Source organism: Sminthopsis crassicaudata, chromosome 2 (genome assembly GCF_048593235.1).
Source record: "Sminthopsis crassicaudata isolate SCR6 chromosome 2, ASM4859323v1, whole genome shotgun sequence".
Taxonomy (NCBI): Eukaryota; Metazoa; Chordata; class Mammalia; order Dasyuromorphia; family Dasyuridae; genus Sminthopsis; species Sminthopsis crassicaudata.
Window position 1 is genome coordinate 46197543 of NC_133618.1, and position 12662 is coordinate 46210204.

Sequence of the window (12662 nt, forward strand, 5' to 3'; positions counted from 1 at the left end):
TATCTCAGCCTTACTTTCAATCTGTTTATTTTTCTTATATATATTTCTGTATATTTAAGATCCATGTCTATAATCTGCTTCTTCAAAGTGTCTTCTCTCATATTAAAGCTCTCTATTCTGTTCTAAAGCACCTATTCTTTTGTTTTATTCCAAACTCTTCTTTTAAAAATCTAAATTCTCATCTTTTTATGTTCCTTTAATTCTTTTAAGTTTCTCAACTACTCTGTAAATCCCATTTTTATTTCTGGGGCTTTGGTTGTTGCTATTGCAATATAAATCATTTCTTCTTGTGGGTACATGTTTTATCCCAAAGAATTAATTTTATATATACCTCTTTTATATATCTTTTCATAAGATTTAATAATACTTCTTTAAGAGAATATTTCTTTAGTTTCTCTGTTGATTTTTCTATAAGATTTCCCTTTTGAAGATTTAGTTTCTTTTCTGCCTTTTTGGTATTGAAGAAAGCAAAGTGGAATAGTGGATAGGATGCTGGATGTAAAGTCAAGAAGACCTGAATTCCAATTCCATTTAATACATGTTTGACTATTTAAAAGCATTATCATTCACTTCTTGTTGAAAGTCCCCAAGGACTCAATTTTGAAGACATAAATTTGGATAACAATGCACAGATAAAATGTAGTTCCTTGAGGACCACTGCAATGATGGAGTGATATCTTGTCTTGCACATGAATTGGATTTAAGTAAAGTTACACAAAGTCATCAACTTCACTCTTTCCTCCAGTTATGGGAAAAAGGATGACTGACAATAGTCTGCAATGCAATGGGTGACTGGTGTCATCAATGTCTAACCAAGTTCCACAGCCCCTGCTTCTGTCATCTTCATGATCATTGGAACAAATTGTTCTCATCTATCCATTCCACCAGAGAAAGTCTTCACATGCTTAAGGTAGACACCCCCTTAACTCAGTAAGGGGTTGGAATATATTAGTTAGTCTCAAATTTGTTTTGTTTAGCCTTTCTGCCAAGATGGTTTTACTGGGATCTGGCTTCTATGCACAGTACAGTTTCTTGGGGCCACAGGTGAGAGTTACGAGAAAAATGGCAGCAAGGTGGCACAGTGAACCGAGTATCAAGCTTGAAGCCAGGAATATTCATCTTTTTTTGTTCAAATCTAGTCTCAGAAAGTTACTAGCTATGTGGCTTGCTGTGTGTGGGAATGTCTTCATCTGTAAAATGAGGTAGAAAAGAAAATGAAATGAGGAAATGAAAAACTGCTGTAATATCTCTGCCAAGTCCCATATGGAGTCACAAAAAGTTGTACATAACTGAAATGACTCAACAACAATAAAAGGTCTCTTCTAGCTCTGTGTTTCTTTAAATAAAATAGTATTACAATAAAAGAGTATAATAAAAGAATTACTATTCCTGGAGATAGTACAACCAAGGAGTTACAACAAATTCACTACAACAATATAAAACTTCTCTAGTCCCTGACCATGTAATCACTATCTCTAGGAAATACTCTATTTGACTTTAAGCTATTTATTCTATAGATGAAAGAGGGAAGAAATTTGTATAACTAAAAAAAAAATTCCCTTCAATTTTTCTCTTTCTGTACTTCTAATGTCTCATTCCTTCTAAATCAAAACACTATTCCTTAATTTTTAAACCACACAATCCATCACCACCACCAAAAAAAAAAAAAAAAAAAAAATTACACATACCCATAAAGAAGCACTAGAGTTTGAGAGAAAGGGGTTGCATAATATCTCCTATTTTTCTCCTTTCACATTTTTTTCTGTTAATTCACTGCCTCTATTGAAATCATACACCCATGTTTGTGGAGCATGTGTTCCTTATCTCTACTTCTATCTTCCTCCTTGATCTCTTGATATATACATATATATATATATATGTATATATATATATACATATATATATATATATGTATATTTCCTAGATAGTAATTTTATTTTGGTTGTTAGAAACTCTATTTGCCTTCACTTTTTCCTTGATAGAGATACTTTGTAAAAATTCTGAATGTCCTCTGATAGAGTCAGAGCAAAATATCTATCTAAGCTTCAAGTAGATTGTCTTTTGCGTGAAAGGGATTCCTGAGGACATTTTTGTGTGCCCTATATAGAAAGAGCATTTGTAGAAATGTTTTATGCAAACTTCCAGTTTGTTTGCCCTATATGCTAATGTCAATCATGAAAGAATTTCCAACCAGGAAAATATAAGTGATCACATAAGGATGGAGGAATGACTTCCATTCAATTTCAGGTCTCTACTTCCCCCATATGCATTGGGTGCTTTAGGGGCCCTCCATTCAGGAAAGATCAGCTGTTTTTTCCCCCTGGTCGTTCAGGAACGCCCAACAGAGCATATCTGGATTTTTTGTTTGTACACATATTGCATAATGAGACGTTACATTTGACCAACCCCCTCAAAATAAGGGCAAATTAAGTTTAAAAGTGCAACAACAAAAGACATTCTATACAGTATTAACTTACTGATTCAAAAGGTTCCTATAATAGCACAAGAATCTGCATCACACAAATACAACTTTCACTCAGTGCTGCCAAAGAGAGCGGAGGTTCTGTCCTGACTAGTCTGAAGAGAGCCACAGTGTTCCCGAGATCTTCTTCACTGATTTAGTCTGAGTGCGGCTGCCCAGCTGTCACTGCTGGGGAGAGTAGGAATGACCCATCCTTGAGGGACCGAAGTTGCTTCAGGATGATCGGCGGGTACCAAATACTGATCCCATTCGCGCCTGATCTGGATGAGAGCTGGTAAGGAATGTTCCGCTTGGAGATAATACTGTCTAAAGGGCTGTAGGAGATGACTAAGTGGAAACTCATCTGGATCCCCAAATAATTTGGAATTCATTTCTTTTTTTTGATGTAAGATCTTCTCCTTTTCTTTTTTCTGTTTCCTTTCTAATTCTCTTCTTCTTTCTTCCTCTTGTTCTCCTTCCACCATAACTCGCAGGGCCCTTTCTTCAGCTTCATACAGTTCTGTGCGTTTTTGGATTAATTTTCTCAGTCTCTCTACGTGATGTTCAAAAGCTTCATCTGATGAGGCAGGAGGACAAACTCCTTTCCTAGCTGCGGCCTCTTTTCTCAGTTTCCTCAGTTTCTCTAAGCCTCGAAGAACATCTGCCATTCTTTTGGTATCTGCTTGCTTTTTCCTCACTTCTGATAAAACACCATCGGCAGCAGCTCTGAGTTCTCGTTCCCGGACCTTCTCCTCCGCCTCCTGCACATACTTGCTCCTCCAGCGGTCGATCTCCTCCTCGCGCTGGTCCGCCCGGGCCTGGGCCGCTTCGCGCTCGGCCTGGCGCTCGCGGGCCCTCACCCGAAGCCGCTGACGCCGCCGCCCCACGCGCTCCAGCTTCCTCCGCGCCGCGCCCACGTAGGCGGGCTGCTTCAGGAGCTCCAGGGCCCCGCGCAGCTGCTCCCGCAGCGGGGCCGCCAGTTGGTGTAGCCGTCCCCAGGCCTCGCCGTCGGCCTCGGCTTCTCGCAGGGCCCGGCACAGGCCGCGCAGCCGGCTCACCAAACGCAGGGCTCCGCGCAGCCGACCCCGGAGCTCTCCGAGGCTGGGGCCCGGCGGAGTGGCCGCGGCCGCTGCCCCAGAAGCCGGCGGGCCGTTTGCACGCCGTGGGGCAGCGAAGACGGCCTCCAGCCATTGGAGGTCCCGTTGGCACTGCAGGGCCGTGCCCCCGAGCTCCTCGGGCGGTGGGGCCTCCGGCCAACGCTGGGCCCGCAGAAGTGTGGGGGAGGGTGGCGGGAGCCGTTCCCCACCCTCGAGCCCCGTTAAAGGCCTACACTGGGGTGGAGGAGGCGGTGGCGGGATCGGGGGCGGCGGGATTGGGGGTGGCAGGAAGGGGCCTGCATTAGGGCCTGGGGTCCCCAAGAAGGGGCCCAGCCGCGGAGGTAGTGGTGGGGGCGGAACGGCTTGGGGAGGGAGGGGCGGCCCAAAAGGAAGATATCTGAAGGGAGCGGGAGCGGGAGGGGGAGGAGGAGCTGGTGGCGGGACCGGGCAGAGTGGGGGGAAGTGGCCGGGGAAAGGCGGCAGAGCCATGGAAGCCTTAGTCCTACAGCCCAATCGGCCCGTTGGCGCCAAAATGTAAAGTTCTGTACTGTCTAAATTGCAATCCGTCTCTTGGAGGAGCTTCTGGAGGCGGCCTTCCTTTCAGTTCCTGTTCAACAATCCCAAATCCAGCCAGGAGTTAAAGTCCAGATCCGATATGTGTCCTTCACAGTCTTGAATCTTTTCCTGTCCGAATGTCACCAGCCAGCTTCAGTCTCTAGCTCCCTCTGAATCCAAAGCCTCCAGACAGCTCAAAGGGAGCCCTGGGAATGAATCAGACTCCACCTCCAAGTGTGGGATTGTGGGTTTCCCAGAAATCAGTCCTAGGTGTGAATCTCCTGGAAGTCCATGAACAGGCTTTTCCTTTAGACTTGGGAATCCACTGAATCCTAGCTCTGAATCTCCTGGAGCTTCCCCAAAGTTCTCCCCTTGACTAACTCCATACTCCTTCCAGACTCCAAGTTGGCTCCTTATATCCACCCAGAGATTGGGCTTGTGGGGAACTCCTTACAGAACCAAAGAGCAAAGGTGGAAACTCCTTTAAAGGTGGAAACTCCTTTAAAGGTGGAAATTCCTTAAAGGTGGAAACTCCTTTAAAGGTGGAAATTCCTTAAAGGTGGAAGCTCCTTTAAAGGTGGAAATTCCTTAAAGGTGGAAATTCCTTTAAAGGTGTGAACTATGTACCAGACAACTGACTTAGCACCTCGTAATAATCCTCACATCTTCTGATAAGAAAAGCTTGCCTTTCTTGTCCTTTCTTATTTCCTTTTTGTTTGGGGATAAAAAATGGCCTTTGTAAGCATCAAGGTGACAACCTTTTAAAATTTGTAAAATTATAGTGCAGGCTGGGGTTTGTTTTGTTTGAAATGTGAACAACATAAGAATTTTTTTGTTTTACTTGATTATACATGTTTGTAAGAGCTTGTGTTCTTTCTCAGTTAAACAAAGGGAAATGAAATGAGAAAGAATTTAGACAGAAAAATAAAATTGAATTTAAAAAACAAAACTATGTGAGTTAAGTTGAATCGCCATGTATTTAGAAGTTTGGAAGAATGTTAACTTCTGGATTCATTTATGAAATGTGGCACATAAAATAAAAATTTGTTAACAAACTAAATTGCCCCATAAAATAGCATGTAAATCAGAGGGTTGTTGTGAGGATCAACTGGGATAGCATGTGTAAGTCAATTTTCAAACTTTAGAGTGCTACATAAATATTAGTTGTTATTAAATTTTTCCAGAGACTCTTTCCACTAAGAAAGGCACTAGAAAAGGAAAAAGGAGCTTTCTTAGTCACTAAATACCTACCCTAAATTTGGAACTATGGAATTTAACAAAAGCACTGCAGGTGATTTTCTTGGAACATCAAATGTTTAACTGAAGGGATAGAGAAGAAACTTAAAGTACAATCCATCCTTACCTTAATTAATGAAGATCCATACATTTGGACTGAATGAAGCAAAAGAAGACTAGATATAATCAATATGAAAAGATTATTTGGATTTTGAGTCATTGGGTGCAATCAAATGATGTCACAGAGAAACTGTCATGTGATTGGTTGAAGAGAACTAATCATGCCCCTGTGGGGCTGTGTATAAAAACTTCAAGCTACTTTCAAACCAATTAAGCAAGCAATAGTCACGTCCATCAGTTAAAGACTCATATAAGTGAATTAACGATGAAAGGAAAGAGAACTCTTATCTTCCTGCTCTTCTCTCCTGCCCCACCATTAAGCAGGTGATACAGGTACCACCATTCTCCAAATCACTTAAGTTCATAACTTCAATGTTAGCTTTCACTCCTTACAATTTTTCAACTACAGCCCTTCACCTATATCCAAGCAGGTGTCAAGGCTTGTTATTTATAGCTTCACATCTCTCAAATACTCTTCTTCTCTCCTCCCAGCACTGCCATAAACTGGCAAACCCTTTGTAGCTTCACACATGATCTAGCGCAATAGCTTTCTTTTAAGTCTAACTACCTCAAGTCTCTCTCCACTCCACTCCATTCACCACTCAATGTCAAATTCATCTTCTCAAAACACAAGGTTGATCATGTCAATAAATGCCAGGGACTCCCTATGACCTGCAGGATCAAATATAAAATGTTTGGCTTTTGAAATCTTTTATAATCTGGTCCCTTTCTACCTCTTTAGTCTTCTTGTACCTTATTCCCTTCCACATCTTCTGCAATGCAGGGACATTGGCTGAGTTTCTAGTATACACACAGACACACACACACAAACATGCCATCTCCTAACCTGGACATTTTCACTGGCTGTCTCCAATGTATGAAAGGCTCTTCCTCATCTCTTAAAATCCTCATCTCTATCTCCTAGCTTTCTTAAAATCTCAACAAAAGTCCCATCTTCTGTAAGAATCTTAAATCTTAGTTCCTTCCTGCTGAGACCATCCCCAACTTATCTTGCACATTTTATCTGTTCTAAATTATTTGCATATTGTTTTCCCTTTTAGTCAGTATGAGGGCATGGGTTTGTTTGTTTGTTTATATATTGCCTTTCCTTGTATCTCAACACAATGCCCAGCACATAGTAGGTGCTTAATAAATATTTGCTGACTGATTGATGGTGGGTTTTTCTGGGGGGAGAGTAGCTTTTTATTTTCAAAATATATGCATAGTTTTCAACATTCATTTTGTGTTCCAAATTTTTTCTCCCGCTCTCCTTCATTCCCTCTCCTAGGCAGCAAGTAATCCAGTCCATTTAAACATATGTAATTCTTCTATACATATTTCCACAATAACCATGATGTACAAAAACAATCAGATTAAAAAGAGGGAAAAATGAGAAAGAAAACAAAAAGCAGGCAAAGAACAAAAAAAGGTGAAAATACTATGTTGTGATTCACATTCAGTCCCCACAGTCCTCTCTCTGGACGCAGATGGGTCTCTCCATTACAAATTATTGGAATTTGCCTGAATCATATTGTTGAAAAGAACTATGTTCATCAGAATTGATCATTGCATAATCCTGCTGTTATTGTATACAATGTTCTTTTGGTCCTACTCATTTCACTTAGCATCAGTTCATTTAAGTCTCTCCAGGTTTTTCTGAAATTATCCAGCTGATCATTTTCAAGTCTCCTTTACTGGATGCCCATCAGTTGAAGAGTGGCTGAATAAGGTATGGCATATGAATGTTATGGAATACTATTGTTCTGTAAGAATACCATGAGCACTTGAAATTTTTCCAATTGTTTAGATCTGACTTTATTTGTGTGAAAAGTGTTTTGTAATTGTGTTCATTTAGTTCCTGACTTCATCTTGGCAGGTAGACTCCCAAATATTTTGTATTACCTACAATTATTTTAAGAGGAAGTTCTTTTTGTATCTCTTGCTGCTGGATGTCAGTGGTAACATTTGGAAATGTTGGTGTTTTATGTGGATTTATTTTGTATCCTGCAACTTTGCTAAAGTTGTTCATTATTTCTAGTAGTTTTTAATTGATTATCTAAGATTCTCTAAGTGTACCATCATGTCATCTGCAAAGAGTGAGAATTTTGTTTCCTCATTACCTATTCCAATTTCTTTAATTTTTTCTCTTAATGCTAAAGTTAACATTTCTAACTCAATACTGAATAGTAATGGTGATAGTGGGCAACCTTGTTTCACCCCTAATCTTTTTGGGAATGGTTCTAGTTTTTGATTGATGGTTTTATAAAAGCTTGGACAATAGGAAATTCCCACAAGTGTAAGTAGTAGCTCTATTGAAGCTGGGAACCATGTCCCTAGAGCAGAAATGACTGACAGCAGCAACAACATTAAGAGCTGCCCATAAAAAATGAACTAGACACACTGACAAAAGACAATTCTGGACAAAAGTCCAGAATTCTACAGGGCTTCAACCTTCAGAGCGCAATAGAGAGCTTCACTCAAGGACAACTTTATGAGGACTTATAAAGGCATATAAAGATTCCCAATAAGGAGAAGCTATGTGTTGCTGACCTTTTTTTCAATAGCTGTCACTTAAACAAAGGAGTTTGGAGGGTATTAATTTGGAAATGATCTGATGCAAAAACTAAAAGATTTTAAAGAATAAAAATCCTCCAACTAAAGGTGTCCTCCTCCTCCTCTTCAAATTTTCCCAGAGTACTTGTTTAAATTTCTTTTATCTCCTCACTCCCTATCTCATATTATAATTATATGTATAAATGCCATAACCTCCCATTTTATTTTTTTGAGGTCAGGGTTTGTCATTTTTTCTCTTTGTATCCTTACTCCCTAGCACCACTCCTTTCACATAGGAAGCATTAAATAAGTTTTGTAGAATTTAATTGAATTGCATTGTAGATGTGACCCTTAATTCTCAAAATCTGAATCAGTGAACCATGAGCATTGACAGATTTTATTAAACTAGGAAAGCTTTGAGTACAGACTCAAGTATGGGATACAGACCAGTTATCTGGGGACTAACATATTAGAGAAACTCATCACCAACTTAACCACAGAAGAATGATGTTTTTAGCTGCAGAAAAAATATGAACACTGGGGCTTTTCCTAACTCATCTTAATTCTAGTGCCTTTTTCCTGCTAATTATTTCCTACTTATATTTAATACATCTTGATTGCACATTTGTTTACTTGCTATCTCTCCCATTTGATCATGAATTCTGTGAGGGTAGGGGTTATCTTTTGATTATTTTTGTATCCCCTGCATTAAGCATAGTAAAGGTTTCTTAACTGACTATGTATTATATTGTAGAGGGATTGCAATTTATACAAAAGGAGACTGTATCCATGACAATGAAATCACAGATTCCAGGAGAGTTATATGCAATCCTTCTTCTCTGGAGCTTCTGAAAATTAGGATTAAAGTTTCCAGAAATTTACCCATTAAAATAAAATCCCCACCCTGAGAAAGAATATTTCTATCCCATGCTCATTAGAATTTGACCTTTAATGCTATTTACCTCTTGGATCAAATATTCCTATCTATGCAGACAATCAGACAACAATATCAATTCATAAAACAAAATCAGCTCCTTGTTGAGAGATAGCCAGGAAACTGAAAATATTATTTCAGTTTTCCAAGCACAAATGCAAAGATTTCATCCTAATGATGCCCCTGGTGGCAAGTAACATTTAATTTTTCTCTGTGACATTGAAAAAAAATTAGATGTAAAACTCAGGTAAGAGATTAATATTTCACACCCTGAGGCTAAATATTTCAATATAAATATTCATAAGGACCTATCCTGAATGAAATCCCTTATGGGTCTAGATTAAAAATGCTTGAGTCTTTCATACAGTTCAGACACTGGGTAGTCCATAGAGAAAAGCAAAATACCATCAACTAACATGTCAGTGTGGAGAACTCGGGGGCTGTTAATAACGAGACTGAACATGTCTTTGTGGCAAACTTCCCATCATATGCATTCCTCTCCAATGACCTTATTCTGAAAGTTCTCATCTGAAAGCTTCCCTTTACCTTATTCTCTCTTTTCTAGTGGTGATGATAAATGTCAATCAACAAGCAATTATTACAAATTTTCTATGTTTCAAAGCGCTGGGGATTCAAAACAAAAGGCAAAATATTCCCTCCCCTCAAGCAGTTTTCATTCTAATGAGGAATATCACATGTAGGTAACTAAATACATGCAAGATAAACAGAATTCATGGGAGGTAATCTCAAAGGGGAAGGCACCAGAAACTTCCAGGACCAGGAAAGGTCTCCAAAAGCAAACCCCAACTGCCAATGCTCACTGTTGTTAGTTCCTTAAGACTGACCCCCTGGAATTTTAAAGTCTGAGGTCAAAGAACTGGCAACCATACCTTTCTTAGACCATAGGGATATAGGAGGAGAAGATGGGAGAGGAGGTAGACATAGTAGAGACCATCTTAATGCTGGGTGAGGTTCTCTTTATGGCAATCCATGAGCCAAGATGACCACAAGACTACCCCAAGTTAGAAGGCCCAAGGTGAATATCCTGATTAACTCCACACTTAGTACAACTTTGCTCTAGGTCCCTTAATAGTCATTTCCACATTGAAGAAAGGGAAAGAAGAAATCATATAAGGAAATCTCTTAGTCCCTGTGGAACAAAGCCTAAAACCAAAATTGACACAAGCAGACTGTCTAGAGAGACAAGCAGCAATAAGTACAGAACTAAGAGGAAAGAGTGTTTAAAGGGGGAAAAAGGAATTAAATATGAATTTCCTGGCTACACAGCATCCCAGTTGGCTAGGGAGCCATGATAATAGTCTATAAATGCCTGAGAGCTGAAACACCAAAGAGGGAGAAAGTCATGTTTAGCATGATGTCTGGAATGATGAAGTAAGAGGATGAAATTTAATAAAAAGAAAATGTAGGCCTAGGGTAAACTTCATAGTTTTCCTAGCATGCCATGGAATATTTTTCCCAAGTGTAATAGTGTAAGCTTCCTCCTTAATGACAATTAAAACAAGCCGGGACAGAGGAAGGGATAATATACTTTGGGGAACAATCCTACCTTTGCCTTCATCTCCAGAAGTGGATGGCAAAAGAAAAAAAAAAAAAAAAGAAAGGAAGAAAGAAATAAATTGAAAAAAAGAAATCTAAAGACCCTTTCTACATCTAACTCCTACAATGCACATTTCTTCTGTTCTTGTGTCCAGCACATTAGTACTTAATGCTTAACAGCTGCTCCATTAGTGTTCCCAGTCCCTCTGCTATCTCAACTCTATAAAGTACTTTATGTCACCTTAGATACAAATGTCTCGGAAAATAAATTCAATGACTGCCTGGGGGTCAAATGGCAGAGGAAGCGTGCCTCTTCTCAGGAGATCATTTTGAGCCCTGAGTTATGTTCTAAGTCCCCTCCAATGTCTATGTCTGGCTCAGAGTGGAAAGACCCTCCAGGCCAATTAGATATTCTTACAGCCCCTGCATCACACCAGGGTCCAGGAGGACAAAAAGTGGGCTTAACAGCATGACCAAGATGAGCTCTGTCAGTGTACGAAGCCAGGGACCAGACGGAGACATAAACATCACAATGTAAGCCATCTACCCTCCTTCTAACAACTTCTGCTCAGTTTCCCAGGGGAGGGATCTAATCTTATTCGGCTGTTTCTGGGTAAACCAGTTGTATTCTGTGGCCTTCTCTGATCATCCTGAATTTGAGTTTCAGAGAAGGAAAGAAAAGAGGAAGACTATTTATTAAACACCCTATTAGGTGCCAGTTACTAGATTAAACACTTTACAAAAATTATTTCATTTGAGCCTCATAGCAACCCTTAAGGGAGATGCTATTATTTTGATCCCCATTTTACAACTGAAGGTGTGACTTGTCTGGAGTCACACAGCTAGTAAATGTCTGATGGCATGTTTGAACTCGGGTCTTCCTACTCCAGGCGCAGTGTTCATCCACCTCATCCTCTTGCTGCCCTCAAACCAGCTTATTAAATGCCTTAAGAGTTCAAAGAAGGGAAAGATGAATGCAATTAAATTATAGAAAATATTAGAAAAGAAGTGAGACTGAAACGGGTCAGGAAAGAATGGATAGGGAGGTGTTCAGTGGGGGGGGGGGGTGAAGATTGGAGAGAAAAGGAAGCAGAGAAGACCTTCCAGAGAAATAGCAGAAGTGAAAACAGAAAGGAGGGAATAAACATAGCACGTTGCTGGAAGAGTGAGGATAGTGCACCTTTATGCCCCCAAGGGATTCGGGAAGGCTGCAGTACAATATCCCCTTCACTGTACAGAACATAACTATTCCATACCTATTCACCCCCACACAATTCTTGTCCATTTCCTTCCATAATCCTCCATAGAAAATCTATTTAAAGCACATAAGTGTTCCCCCGAATCTTTTAATACTTTGCAAATACTAATAATTAGAGCCAGAAATTCCATAACACTGTAAGATTTGCAAAGTACTTTATATATGTTATTCCATCTAAAACTCAAAACAACCCTGTGGGGAATGGACTATTATCATTTCCCATTTCACAGATGACTGGACATGGTCACACAGTTAGTATTTGAGGCAGGATTTGAATTCACATTGATCGGACTGTTATCTAACATTCTATCCTCTGCACTCCCTAGATGCCCCTTCTGTAAATAATTAGTGTTATCCTCATATACAAATTATGCCCTCTTTTTCTGTTGGTGACTTCCTTCTGGAGCCTCTTTGTTGCAGAAGAGTCCAGCCAAGTAGCATAATGGATCCAGCTCCAAATGGGTGTGCTGAAAGACTTGAGTTCAAATACAGCTCTAGATAATACTATCTGTGTGACTTTAGGCAAGTCACTTAACATCTATCTGCCTCAGTTTTCTCATCTGTAAAATGAGGATAATAATAATAGCATCTCCCTCATAGGATTGTTATGAGATAACATTTACAATGCATTTAGCATGGGTGTCTAGCACACAGTAGGCATCTAATAGATATTTGTTCCCTTCCCTCTCTGATTTGTTCCTAATTTCTAGATCTCCAAGTCATGTCATCTAACCAGGTTACCACCTTCTTTACCTCTTTAGCTCTTTTTGGGTGTGTTTCCCCATTAGAATATACACTCCTTGTGGTCAGAGATTATCTGTCTTTAAGATTATATTTGTATTTTCAGTTTTAGTATGGTACCTGTTGTTTAGTAAGTGCTCACTACAACTA

The 12662-nt window shown here is 39.8% G+C and overlaps 1 pseudogene; it reads right to left on the bottom strand.

Annotated features, from left to right (window-relative positions):
* Nucleotides 1-2315: 2315 nt before the first annotated feature.
* On the bottom strand, nt 2316-4545 carry LOC141553199 (programmed cell death protein 7 pseudogene; annotated as a pseudogene).
* Nucleotides 4546-12662: the final 8117 nt, after the last annotated feature.